Below are 15125 nucleotides of genomic sequence, written 5' to 3' on the forward strand. Positions count from 1 at the left end.
CTGGGGATGGTCTCAAGTTTGAGGACAAACAAGCCGAAATGGGATTTCGTAAAACACACCAAGCGGCAGCTTGGGCCATTCGTGCTGCAACCTCCTCATCATTCTTTAATCGGGCATCGCTGGTGTGGTTGCGTCAATTGAAGGACAGGCTTCCCCCGGAGGACGCACGATTACAGCAGGACCTGGCCAAACTGGTCGCAGCTGCTGAATATTCGGCTGACGCGTCTTTAGACGCAGCTAAGTTCGCTTCCAGGGCCTTAGCTTCGACTGTATCTTCAAGACGTCTCTTGTGGCTCCGTAACTGGAGAGCTGACGCCAAGTCCAAATGGCGCTTGACTGCTGCCCCTTACAAGGGCCCTGCCTTATTTGGCTCATCCCTGGACTCTGTGCTGGTCGAGAATAGGGATAAGAAGAAGGTGTTACCCACGTCTTTCCGACGTCAGGACAGGCGCTATGTTCCTTATAATCGACAGCCTTTTCGACAAGACCAAGGCGCCGGGGGCGCCTCTTACTACAGATCTTCGCAGTCCCAGTACCAGTCAACTTCGGACAGGGCGCCCTTTCGTGACCGCGGTCGCCGACAATCCAACTTCAGGCGACCTTTCAGACAGTCGGCGGGCCGCTTTTCCAGGCGCGGTAAGTGACTCACCGCCTCTGGTCCCAATCGGGGGCAGGCTCCAGGCATTCTCTCACCTGTGGCCATCTACCACCTCGGATGCCTGGATTGTCCAAACTGTCACCAAAGGGTTACGTTTGGAATTCACCAACATGCCACAGGACTTTTACCTTCAATGCCCTTGGCCACTTCAGCCGGAGAAGCGATCTCTTCTATTACTCGAAATTCACCATCTGTTGCAAATCCAGGCCATAGAACAGGTTCCATTGGATCAACTCAAAACCGGCTTTTATTCAACACTATTCCTGGTACCGAAATCCTCGGGCGATTGGAGAGGTATTTTGAACCTTCGACGTCTCAATCAACACATTTTGTACCGTCGGTTCAAAATGCATTCCCTCAAGTCTCTGCTGGGCTGCATTCGTCGGGGAGATCTGATGCAATCTGTAGATCTAAAGGAAGCGTACCTGCACGTCCCTATTCATCAGTCGCACAGGAAGTTCCTCCGGTTTGCGTTTGGAGACCACCATTTTCAATATCGGGCGATGCCTTTCGGCCTTTCGTCCGCTCCGAGGACGTTTACAAAGTTGCTAGCGGCAGTAGCGGCGTCGCTCAGAAAGGTTCCTGTTCGTCTGGCATGCTACCTCGACGACATTTTGATCCTGTCGTCTTCTCCCGAACAGGCGACCCAGGACCGGGAGCTAGTACTTCAGTCCCTCCAAAACCACGGGTTCACTTTGAATCTTGCCAAAAGCCATCTTATTCCCACATCGAGTATCCTACATCTCGGAGCTACAATAGATTCGGCACTGTGTGTGGTCTCCCTATCTCCCGACAGACAAGCCAGCATTCGGGAACTGACATCTCAAGTCTTACTACACCGGACTGTGACCTTACTGTCTCTCTCCCAGCTTCTGGGGAAGTTGATATCTTGCATAGACATTGTTCCGTGGGCGCGTTTCCATCTTCGTCGCCTCCAATGGTTCCTGCTCCCTTACCAGAGACAAGGTCGAGCGGAGTCTCTTCTCAAGGTAAAGGTTCCAGCTCCAGTTCGCCTTTCCCTGAGGTGGTGGCTGTCTCCGGCCCTCAACAAGGGTTCTCCCTTTCTCGAACCAGCTCGGATGGTGTTGACCACGGACACAAGTCTGCGAGGCTGGGGGGCTCACCTCGACCGTCAGCTAGCCCAAGGTGCCTGGTCATCGGCGGAAAAGCTGCACAATATAAATTGGCTAGAGCTCAGAGCAGTCCGTCTCGCCCTGATACACTTCAAACGCCTTGTATATCGCCAGGACCTTCTGATTCTAACGGACAATGTGGCCACCAAGGCCCATATCAACAAACAAGGGGGGACCCGCTCCTGGACACTGATGCAGGAGACGGAGCGTCTTCTGTCATGGGCGGAGCTCCACCTCTCGTCGATAAAAGCCGAACACATCTCGGGGACTCTCAATCGAGAAGCAGATTGGCTCAGCAGAGACCAAATAGATCACGCCGAGTGGAAGTTAGACCCCAGCTTGTTCCAGGACCTGTCCAGGAGGTTCGGCCTTCCCCTAGTGGACCTGTTTGCGACGGCTCAGAACACCCAATTGCCGAGATTCTTCTCCCGCTATCCATGTCCAGCAGCGGAGGGGCTGGATGCTCTTCGGAGTCAGTGGCCCCGGGGCCTTCTTTATGCCTTCCCTCCCCTTCCTATCATCTCCAAGGTAGTGCGGAAGGTCATTCACGAATGGGCGAACCTTCTACTAGTAGCACCGTATTGGCCCCGTCGAGAGTGGTTCGCCGACCTCAAGAACTTATCAGTCGAACCACCGTGGAGGATTCCACCAGACAAGATAATACTGACTCAAGGAGCCATCCGTCATCCGGAACCAGAATGGCTTCGATTAGCCGTGTGGCATTTGAGCGCATAAAGCTCATCAAGGACAATTTGTCTGACGATGTTATCTCCATCATTCAGGCAGCTCGAAGGCCATCAACGATTCGTATTTATAACGCCTCATGGACTGCCTTCACGAGATGGTGCGGGGATCATCACGTAGACCCCACAACTGCTTCTGTTCCGGACATTCTGTGTTTTCTGCATGCGGGTTTCTCCAAGGGCTTGGCCCCCGCGACTCTATGCCGACAGGTGGCGGCTCTAGCCACTGTCCTGTCAGGAGAATCTCGTGTTCCTTTGTCTCAGGACCCCAGGATCCGTTCCTTCCTCCAAGGGGTCTCAAACTTGCGGCCTCCACCGATTCATCGCTACCCCACTTGGGACCTTACCTTGGTGTTACAGGCCTTAACGGGTCCACCGTTCGAACCCATCGCTTCGTCCAGTCTACGCTACTTGTCTTTAAAAATGGCCTTTTTGTTAGCAATAACTTCGGCGCGCAGAGTATCCGAAATTGCTGCCTTGTCCATGAGAAGTGATCTCTGCATCTTCTATCCTGACCGGGTTGTTCTACGCCTCGACCCGGCTTTCGTTCCCAAAGTGAATACTCGTTTTCATCGAGCCCAAGAACTCGTCTTGCCTAACTTTTGCCCGAACCCGCGTCATCCTGCTGAGAAGCGGTGGCATACTCTAGATGTGAGACGGGCATTGAGAAGATATCTTAAAAGGACTGCCCCTTTTCGAAAGACTGAGGCTCTGTTGGTGTCCTTCCTTCCCTCTTCCCTGGGTCAGAAGGTTTCTTCAACCACAGTAGGAAGGTGGCTCAAAGCCTGTATTTCTAAGGCATATGACTTAGGAGAGGCCCCTGTCCCGGGTGGTATATTGCCCCATTCTACCCGTAGCGCCGCAACCTCTGCGGCTTGGGCTACCCAGGCTTCGGTAGATGATATTTGCCGGGCGGCCACATGGTCTTCCCTTTCATCCTTTGTAAGTCACTATAGGCTGGATAAGTTTGCTTCTGCAGATGCTGCCTTTGGCAGAAGGGTATTGCAAGCTGTAATCTCTCCACAGGGCCAGTCTACGGCTTAATTCCCTCCCTTTTCTTTCTAACTTGGGTATGTCCCAGACTGAGGAGTGTCTGAACGGCGAGTAGGAAAATGGTCATTACTTACCTGAACGACCCTTTTATACTCGACGTTCAGACACTCCGTCCCTCCCTTTCTTGGCCATGCCTGGCTTTGGTGGAGGTCTGCTTTTTCTCCCTCTGTAGCTGTCTGCTTCCTGTGTGTCTACCTGATGGAGTTCCTAATGGTCGATCCTGCTGCTATTGAGCCAAGTTGTCTCCGTGAAAAGTCTGAGGAGGAAGCAGGAAGAGAGGAGGATGCAGCTCCAGAGGGATTTGATTGATACTCAGCTGTGCAAATAGGAGTGATCGTAACCCAGACTGAGGAGTGTCTGAACGTCGAGTATAAAAGGGTCGTTCAGGTAAGCAACGACCATTTCAAGGCTCTAAGGAACAGGATCAAAATACCATTTGGGGCATTATGAGGCTTAGAAGGGTATAACATTCCTTAGTATGTTCCGAAGCATTTGTGGGATTAATCTGTTCTGTACTTTCCTGAGAGAAAAAGTCATACTGATCAAAATGTGAATGACAGGTGAGAAATAAATTACTATACTTTCTCTGGAAGTGCATGCATCAAGAAGCATTTGGGTTCAACTACTGCTTGGTAAGCTTCTGTGCTGTGAATATCCTTTGAAAGAAAAAGAGTACTATTATTACCACATCCCTAAAGAACTACTCCAAATGACTGATTGTTGGCAATAATTAAGTATCTGGTTGTTAGTTAGATCCTAGAAGCAAAACTTGACTGTTTTCGTTTCTAACTATAGATAATGAACACAAATGAAGAGGGAAAATGGGGTGAAAGTAGTAGAAAATTTGATTCATGGAAGAATAGAAATATTCTATTTCTGGAAGACTATTCTACTCTGGAAGAGTAATTAAAGTCCACCTTCCTAGAAGTTAAGATTTTCTTTTTCAGTCTTTCTATCCTTAGAAGTGAACTGACTCCTAGACCATATTAGAACTGCTACAACTGTGTTTAGGAAAGTCAAATCTATTACCCACATAAAGGCATTTATTTTCACCCAAGATGTGAAGGTTCTGAAAACAGATTCTGAAAAGTTAATGCATAAACTACCCTTAAACAAAAGTCCTGCAAGAAATGGAAGCTATCCAAGTTTACCAAAAGGTCATTTGAACAACAGCTATCTGTTGTAGATTTGAAAGTATTAAGAGGGTGCTTTAATTCACATGACTTGGTCCTGTCCAGCAATGTAACCCTTACACAAAAGCATGCAAATGTTTAGATGCTGCTCTATTTGTCTTTGAAATCATTATCAATCTTAGGAGGATGCCATTTGGTAATATTATCCTGTTAGAGTGTGTTTCTTGGTTACAAATTAGTTTTTGTTACAAACTTGGAAAGATACATTTTCTCTTGGATTTGTGAGCATTTCAGTCCTTGCTTTTGGAAAGAAGCCTGCAGTGAATGCAGTGTTTGTGATTAGTGCCAAATTTGGAGTTAGTATTTTTCCTATTTCAAGGATTTCTAAATTACCATTTAAATAAGTATATAGTAGAGCAATGTCTTAATTAGGCACTACCATAATGTTTAACTTTTTTTTGGAATTTGTTTTGAAGCCCCTTCTGCATTCTAAACTTTAACTTCGAAGCACATGTAATGCAAGAGTGGCCATTTGTTCAATAGTGCTGGGGCTAAGCTGGTCCTAATAACCTTAGGGAGTCCAACTCTAAAAATAATGTTTTTATGTGTCATAGAAGAACTCTTGAACTTTAATGTCACATACTTTACTTCAAACTGTGCTAAGCTAAATTTGCTCCATTTGGAAGATCCTCAATTCCCCTACAGAACCTTGACTGAACACTGCTTTGTTTATGAATATGTGTGCCACAACAATGAAATCATTCGTAGATTTACAATCGTCTCCCACCAGTTCTTTTTCTTACACAGGATTTAAGTCCTGTTCTTTTAGCTTTATATTGTAGTATTTAGAAGTTATACAACAGCAGATATCAACAAACATTTATACATACACTATCCTTACAAATAATTCAGCCATTGTAGGGTCAATCAATATCTCCTAATTAGTTACCTGTTAAGTTGACTGAAAATTTTGTCATGTATTTTATTGTGATGTTACTGGAGTTCAAATATTCTGTCGTGTAACATGTTAACAATAGCTTTTAGATTTTGTTTTATCATGTCTTTGTTATTTTTATAAACAACTCAAGGCTGTGATCATACTTAATATTCCTTCTTCCTTCATTTTTCCCACAACAACCCTGTGAGATGAATTGGAAGAGAGAGTGACTGGCCCAAAGTCACCGAGTCAACTTTCATTTGGAACTTAGTTCTAAAGTGGAACTAAGACTCACAGTTCCTGGATTTTAGCCCAGTACTTTAACCACTAGACTAAATGGCAAAGAAACAGTATTTTGATTATGTTCTTTGCCAATGGCTGCACTGGCAGATTTATATAGAGAGAAGATAAAGTATAAACTTGCAAAATTTTCAACTTTTTTTCCAACTTAAATCAATTTGAAAGATTTTTAAATATGTTCATATTTTTCAAACCCTATCATTATTTGAATGAAATCAGTATCTTCTATGTGATTATGTATCATCAAGTCATAATCACCTATCTTAGATAACTTCATTCATCTGCTATGCATACCAATATTCCAATATTTAGTCTTTAGAGACAAAACAATCAATTTTTTTGGTTTGGCGATAGGATTTAGTTTGGAGGTAGAGAACCACAGTGCCACAGTGGTTAGAATGCAGTAATGCAGGCTACTTCTGCTTACTGCCAGCTGCTTGAATCTCACCAGGCTCAAGGTTGACTCAGCCTTCCATCCTTATGAAGTCAGTAAAATGAGGGCCCAGATTTTTGGGGAAAATATGCTGGCTTTGTAAACTGCTTAAAGAGGGCTGTAAAGCACTGAAGCGGTATTTAAGTCTAAGTGCTATTGCTATTTAGTTTTTCTTATGATACTTAGCTTTCTACTTTCCACTTTGCTACTTTCTCTATAGTTTTTTGCCACAATTGTAGCCTTCATTAATGTGCCTTTTGAACTGTTTTCCCTTATATTTACACTACAAAGACATTTGAGGGGAGGGGGAGGAATATTATAATGCCTTTGTGAAATTAGAATGTTAGAGATATACTTTCAAATCCTGAGAAATAATAGTTTACAAAGCACAACTAGAGTGATGGATCCTGTGGTAAGTGTCAGTGCTGCCAGGGACATTTAACATTACCAGTTCTCTTCACATCGTTATATGAGAAGATTTTTAGGCATCTGTCAGTGTTGGTGGTATGAGAGAAATGGGTATTTTATTTACACTGTGGTTCTTTTGTGGTTATCGGGTCTGTCTGGGAATTGATTCTGGGATATCCATCTTTTGTTATGGGTTTAAAATTTTATATTCTGCAAACAGAAGCATAATCAGGCCTCCTTTTTGTGAGCATTCCAAAACAGCCATTTAGCTAAATAAAATACAGTTTGATTGCCCTCTGTTGAAGGCAGGAAACTTTTTCAGCTGATGAGTCTATATGGAATTCAAGATCCGAGATGCTCATGTGTGCTGACTGCCATAATGGTTGTGTCAGCAATAAAGGATCATTTAGATTTATGTAGGTATGCATGAGACAGACTGGGATACCACTTCTTCATTTGATTTCAAAAGCTTTATTTCATCAAAGTTCCAATGAATCAAAGAAGGCAACTGGAGCGATTACTCTCCTAATTTGTATATTTCAGAATATTCCATTCTATCCCAGCAAAGAACTGGGCACCTATAGGAGTTCCAGTGGAAAGTTTAGAAAATAAAAGAGATAAGTGGCCACTTATCTCTTTTATTTTCTAAATTTTCCAGTGGAACTCCTATAGTCATGGAAACTAGTGCTTTACTTTGCTCCATGATTCACTGTGCCATCAAATCATTGTCAATTCTTAGTGACCACCAGGTAGATTTTCTCCATGATAATTTGTCCCTAAACTGTTCTTTCAGTCTTCTAATGGTGGACCCATCTCTTCTCTTTCCTTCCATGTTCCCAGTATCAGAGCTTTCTCAAGCATGCCTGGGAGGGGGGAGGGTGTCTGATAGGTGTGGTAAGCCTTAATAGTGGCAAATGTATGTATGATTCATATTTACCAAATGACTATGTTACATTTGAATTTTTAATCATAATTTTAGAATAGTTGTATCCTGCTGTGCTTATTTTTTTATTGTTTCTGTTGTTTCAATTGCTGTGAGCTACCCAGAGATGCCCTTGTAAGCTAGGCAGCTATACAAACTTAATTAATTAATTACAATAATAAGTTTAGTTGTTCTCTGGATTGTTATGAGTTAATATGTGTTCATATGGACTGAAATTGTCTGATACATTGCATGTAGAATATCTAATAATTAGTAATGAGGAAGCGAAATTTGCTGCCAGAAGGCCTTTTTAAAAAAAGAAAAAGAAAAAAGGTTGTGACAGGAACCAGGAACAAGGCTTCATTCCCTCTACTCAGTCTGCTTGTATATTAATTGGTTGCATTAGGTCACTGAAAAATTTGTGAGCCAGCTAATTTCTTTGGAGTCTTAGCAGAAATCCATTTTTTTTGCATAGAATTTAAGAAAACAGAGATTCAAGACATGTAGTTCTGAACTTTGTGGGGCTAAACCTTTTTTAACTGTCTGGTCTCTTAACACATTGATCTGATATACCAAGGTTCAAGTTGTATGTTGAACCTTGATATTATAAATAAAGAATTATTTAAAGAAAATTACATAAGATTGATGATAAATCATTTAGATATCTAGAGGCTTTGGGGGAAGGGTTTTCTTCGAGTCAGTATTAATTCCTGGCAACTGATCGGACATGTTTCTGCAGTTTTCTTGGCAAGATTCCAGAAGTGGTTTGCTATTGTCTGCCTCCTTGAACCATGAAAGAGCAACTGACCCAAGGTCACCTGAGAGTTATGAAGGCTTGGATGGTACATATTGCTTTGCACTCAAAGAGCTGATGTGTCAGGCATTTATGCATTATAAGGCAAGATCAAAGCCATTCAGGATGTACCAAATCCAAAATGTAAAGTAGATTTTTTAAAAAGATTGCTTGGCTTTTACATTTTTATCACATCATTTTGAAAATTCAAGGCAACCTTAGCAGAACTTTGCATCATTTACTGGATGAAAAAGTTATATGGCATTGAACTCATCAGCATGGTGTTGCTTTCCATACTATCAAGAAGTTAGTCATTTTCTATTTGGTCCTTATAGTGAACCTCAGTTCAATTATCACTTATGATGCCTCAACCAGAAGTGGGTTTCAGCAGATTCTGACCAGTTTTGGAGAACTGGAAGCGGAAATTTTGAGTAGTTCAGAGTACCAGTAGTAAAAATTCTGACTGGCCCCGCCCCCATCTATTCTCTGCCTTTCGAATCCCAGCTGATCGGGAGGAAATGGGGATTTTGCAGTATGCTTCCCCTGGAGTGGGGTGGGAATGAAGATTTTACAGTATCCTTCCCCTGCCATGTCCACCAAGCCACGCACTACCAAGCCATGCCACACCTACCAAGCCACACCCACAGAACCGTTAGTAAAAAATGTTGAAACCCACCACTGGCCTCAACATATAGAGTTCATGTTGTTCTCAGCTAAACAGTGCCTGATGGTAGATATGAGCATAGTAAATATTAAATCTGAACAATGACTTCAGCAAAGTTAGACAAAAAAATGGCTATAATCCCAGGGGCTCAGAAAAATCCATAATTATGCATATGCTTATACTTTTGAAATTTGGATAGAATACAGCAATTTTTTTCACAATAAAGCAACTCTTCTTATTCTATCAACCCCTATGCAATGCTGGAACATCTTCTACTTATAACTGTAAAATCTGAATTTAATATACTGTATTTTTCAGACTATAAAACACTCCGGGCTATAAAACACTCCAGACTATAAGATGCACCTAGCTTTTGGGGAGAAAAACAAGAAAAAAAACCTCTCTCTGCCTCCCAGCAATTTGCCTCCTTGCAGCAAACAGCAAACAGCCTGGTCAGCTTCAGTACAGCCTGATTTAGCACAAGCAGCTGATTGGCGGTTGGATCCGCCTCCAGGAATACCATCGATCAGCTGTTCCAGGCTGCGGGAATCACCACCACCCATCGCCGCCGCCACATATCACCACCTCTGCGCGCCCCATTTTCAGCCTCTGTGTCTTCCGTTTTTGGCCTCTACATGTCCTGTTTTGGCCTCTGCATGTCCCATTTTGGCCCATTCCGCCACCACCACCTATCCGATTGGAATAACACTTATTTTCTTCCAGTCCTCTAGCATTTTATCAGGATTTCTCCAGATAATACATAGAAATTCAGTCAGACGATCAGTTATTTCCTTCATATCCATAGGATGCAATTAATATGGTCATTAAATTTAGTCAACACAAAGAGGTATTCCCGTGTTTTCAATCTATTTCATTTTGTCCTTCTCTTCACTTTTTTACAATTTCCTGGTAGAATACTTAAATTTCATCAATTTAAATTCTGCCTTTTCTCTATTATTTGTTAGCACTTTGTCTTCTTCATTTTAAACCTGATCAGTTTCTTTTCTTTTCTTTTGAGCAAACTATGTCTAAAAAAAACTTTTATTTATAGCCTTCTTTGTTGACCTCAGCTCAGTTTGGAGTTTCAGTTTTTTGACAGCATCTCTAAAGGACTGAGCCACATGACCAGACTCTTATAATCTGCCCTTTTTCCATTTCCTGTCAGCTCCCTCCCTTTTGCTAATGTTTCAATATCTTTAAAAAAGAAAGCACATATTTATTAATTTTATTTCATGTCATTTCATTTCCATTTACCAGATCAGAAAGACTCTTAGCAATTTCAAAGCATAAAAAGTTACATATTAAAAACACAATAAATGTAATAAAAATAAATTAGAATTTAGAGTTATTAGAACCTAGAACTATTTTGTTGGGATACAATTCAGCTATTATTTTCTGGGCTAAATTGATTCTCTTTTGAGTCAGATAAGTTTTGTGTCATAGCTTATAGAATGGTATCTTCTTCGAAAATCTTCAGAGAAGACTTGTCAGAAGATCCCTAAACAATTTTAAAGTCCCCTGCCTCCAATTAAGTATTAGTTGTAAAGGAGGATGAAAAATAAATGTCATTTTTAAAACAGCTTCTTTCTTTTTTTGTATCTCTTCGATTCACATTGATAGATTATGAATCAGCACTGCACAGATAAACTTTGGGAATATTTAAGACAGCTTTCCCAAACTCAGCAACTTTGAGATCCATTGACTTCAACTCTTGAAGAGAAATTCTGGAAGTTGAAATCTACATATCTTAAAAGTTGAGAAGGCTAAGAAACATTTCTGTAGAGTGGAGGATTTTACTGGGAGTTCTGTGCATCCCAAGATGCAGCCTTAGAAATGGAACCTTAGAAATGGAATTCTCCTCAATTCTTTTCCAATCACTAGAGAAGTAATCAATAAGTTCTTGAGAATAAAAATTTATCTTTCTTTGGTATATTGCTTGCATTTTTGGCCTTATAAGCACCATTCTATACGTGCTAAAACAAGATGTCCCTGTTTAATAGCTACTCATTTTGTTTGAGAGAAAGGCACGTCACTGAAATCTGTCAGCCTTCAGACCTATTGAAATTTGCTTTTTTGTGCTTCAGGTGTCTTTCAGGAACCAACTTAAGTAAGAAAATGGAGGAAAGCTTATATGCAGTTGTGGCTGTTAAGGGGAAAAAAATCAAAAGCAGATGTATTCTGAATTAAAATATGGTTAATGTATCTGCCCTTTCAATGGTTTTTAATTATTTCATTATGAAGCCACCATCAATGGAAAAGCCATATAAATGTTTTAAAGCTTGATTCTTTTTCCAAACTCTACCTTTCCAAAATTGCTTTGCCTCAATATACAAAATATCAACCCTGCCCTAATAAACAAAAGAATAAATAATAATAATAATAATAATAATAATAATAATAATGATGATGATGATGATGATGATGATGATGATGATGGAGGAAACATCATAAAAGCCATAAATACCTGGGCTATATCTGTGATTCGATACACTGCAGGAATAATTGACTGGACCCAGATGGAGTTAGACAGCTTGGACAGAAAAACAAGGAAGCTAATGACAGTGAATCATGCCTTGCACCCCAAAAGTGATGTTGACCGATTATATTTACCAAGAGCAGAGGGTGGTCGAGGATTCCTACAAGTAAAGCAGACTGTGGAAGAAGAAAAACGAAGCTTGAATGATTACATCCAGAAAAGTGAAGAACCAATGATTAAGGAAGTAAATAAAGGAGGCCTTTTAAAGACAACTAAAACAAAAGCAGAATATAAGAAAGAAGTAATTGAGCAGCGAGCTGAAAATTGGAAAAGCAAAGCTCTGCATGGCCAATACCTGAAAAGTATTGAAGGCAAAGCTGACCAGAAACTAACTTGGAACTGGTTAAGATCAGGAATACTGAAAAAAGAAACAGAAAACTTTATTTTGGCAGCTCAAGAACAAGCCCTATCCACAAACTGCATGAAGGCAAAAATTCAACATGCTACCACCAACAGCAAATGCTGCCTCTGTAATGAGAAAGATGAGACAGTCGATCACCTGATCAGTGGGTGCAGCAAAATTTCATAAACTGACTACCTACAGCGCCATGACCGTGTTGCTAAGATCATTCACTGGAAATTGTGCCAGAAGTTTGGATTTGAGTATAGCAAAAACCACTGGGGACATCAGGTTGAGAAAGTTTTAGAGAATGAGAAACTCAAGATCTTGTGGGACTTCAGGATTCAGACTGACAGGCACTTGGTCCACAACACACCTGACATAACAATAGTTGAAAAGAAAAAAGTATGGTTCATTGACATTGCAATACCTGGTGATGCATAGATTGAAGATAAGCAGCGAGAAAACATCACAAAGTACCAGGACTTGCAAAGTGAAGTTGAGTGACTGTGAAAAAAGAAATCATGTGTTGTCCCGATTGTAATTGGAGCCCTTGGGGCAATACCCAAAGGGCTACCCTGCTATTTAGAAATTCTAAATTTACCAGATTTGAACATTTTGACTCTACAAAAAACCACCTTACTCGGAATGGCTTACATCCTCCAACTATATCTTAACAGTTCCTAGGTCTTTGGTTAAGATTCGAGCTGCTGAGCTATTAACCAGTCTCAAAGGCTGTGAATCTCACTAAAGATTAAATAATAATAATAATAATAATAATAATAATAATAATAATAATAATAATAATAATATTTCCCTTTCACCCCTACTTTTTATACTCTCAATGCTACCACTGACAATCATTTTGAAGAAGATGAACCGTGGATACGAACTTGCAAAGAAAGCACTGAAAATCTCGCACTTGATGTACATGGATGATTTGAAGCTGTTTGGTAAAACAAAAGCTGAACTGAATTTATTAATTGAAAACACAAAAGAATTCAGCCAAGACATTGGTATGCAGTTTGGAATTGACAAATGTGCAACAATAGCAACCAAAGCAGGCAAGATCATAGAAGAGGATGGAATAGAACTAGAGAATGAAGAAATGATAAAGGCAGTAAAATCAGAAGAAGGCTACAAGTACTTGGGGATTTTAGAAGCCTCTGACTTAATGCATAATAAAGTCAAGGAATTAACTTCAGCCAAGTACATTCGATGAATTCGTAAGATATTAATGTCCAAATTGAGTGGAGGAAACATCATAAAAGCCATAAATACCTGGGCTATACCTGTGATTAGATACTCTGCAGGAATAATTGACTGGACCCAGATGGAGTTAGACAATTTGGACAGAAAAACAAGGAAGCTTATGACAATGAATCATGCCTTGCACCCTAAAAGTGATGTTGACCGATTATATTTACCAAGAGCAGAGGGTGGTCGAGGACTCCTACAAGTAAAGCAGACTGTGGAAGAAGAAAAATGCAGCTTGAATGGTTACATCCAGAAAAGTGAAGAACCAATGATTAAGGAAGTATATAAAGGAGGCATTTTAAAGACAACTAAAACAAAAGCAGAATATAAGAAAGAAGTAATTGAGCAGCGAGCTGAAAATTGGAAACACAAAGCTCTGCATGGCCAATACTTGAAAAGTATTGAAGGCAAAGCTGACCAGAAACTAACTTGGAACTGGTTAAGATCAGGAGTACTGAAAAAAGAAACAGAAAGCTTTATTTTGGCAGCTCAAGAACAAGCCCTAGCCACAAGCTGTATGAAGGCAAAAATTCAACATGTTACCACCAACAGCAAATGCTGCCTCTGCAATGAAAAAGAAGAGACAGTTGACCACCTGATCAGTGGGTGCAGCAAAATTTCACAAACTGACTACCTACAACGCCATGACCGTGTTGCTAAAATCATTCACTGGAAATTGTGCCAGAAGTTGTGAGTACAGCAAAAACCACTGGGAACATCAGGTTGAGAAAGTTTTAGAGAATGAGAAACTCAAGATCTTGTGGGACTTTAGGATTCAGACTGACAGGCACTTGATCCACAACACACCTGACATAACAATAGTTGAAAAGAAAAAAGTATGGTTCATTGACATTGCAATACCTGGTGATGCACGAATTGAAGATAAGCAGCAAGAAAAAATCACAAAGTACCGGGACTTACAAATTGAAGTTGAACGACTGTGGAAAAAGAAATCGTGTGTTGTCCCGATTGTAATTGGAGCCCTCGGAGCAATACCCAAAGGGCTACCCCGCTATTTAGAAATTCTAAATTTGCCTGACTTGAACATTTTGACTCTACAAAAAACCACCTTACTCGGAACAGCTTACATCCTCCGACGATACCTTAACAGTTCCTAGGTCCTTGGTTAGGACTCGAGCTGCTGAGCTATTAATCAGCCTCAAAGGCTGTGAATCTCACTAAAGATTAACCAATAAATAATAATAATAATAATAATAATAATAATAATAATAATAATAATAATAACAACAACAACAACAACAACAACAACAACAACAACTTTATTGTCATTGTACAGTAATGTACATTTGTACATTAAAAAAAAGCAAAAAAACATGTATACACAGTATACCCATACAGAGAAATTCACTTAAATCCCAAAGACCAGGTCCTACACACATAACAATCGCCAAACACCCCCCCCACCCACCACAAATTCCGCACCCCTAAACCGCACAAACAACTACACAACAGACCAAGTAATGCTGTCCAATAGCTAACTGATGGTGGCCCTTTAGTTCATTGTTGAGTGCAATTATAGCTCTGGGATAAAAACTATTCAGAAAATGTGTGGTCTGAGTTTTAATTGTTCTGTATCTTCTGCCAGAAGGCAGCAGTCCAAAAAGATTGTAAACAGGATGGGAAGAGTCTCTGAGAATGTTATACAACTTCCTCAAACAGCGAGATTCGAAGATGTCATCCAGGGTTGGTAGCTTGAGCCCGAATATATTCTGGGTAGTTTTAATGATTCTCTGTAGCTTTTCTGTCCGCTACAGAGCTGCTCCCATACCATGCAAGAATGCCGTATGTCAGGAC

The 15125-nt window shown here is 40.9% G+C and overlaps 1 protein-coding gene across 13 annotated transcripts in view; it reads left to right on the plus strand.

The window, feature by feature from the left end:
* DOCK10 (dedicator of cytokinesis 10) overlaps window positions 1-15125 on the plus strand; it is a 166510-nt gene that overhangs the window by 40894 nt on the left and 110491 nt on the right. The gene's annotated exons all lie outside the window — the stretch shown is intronic.

This window comes from Pantherophis guttatus, chromosome 6 (genome assembly GCF_059756535.1).
Source record: "Pantherophis guttatus breed Tessera chromosome 6, ASM5975653v1, whole genome shotgun sequence".
NCBI lineage: Eukaryota > Metazoa > Chordata > Lepidosauria > Squamata > Colubridae > Pantherophis > Pantherophis guttatus.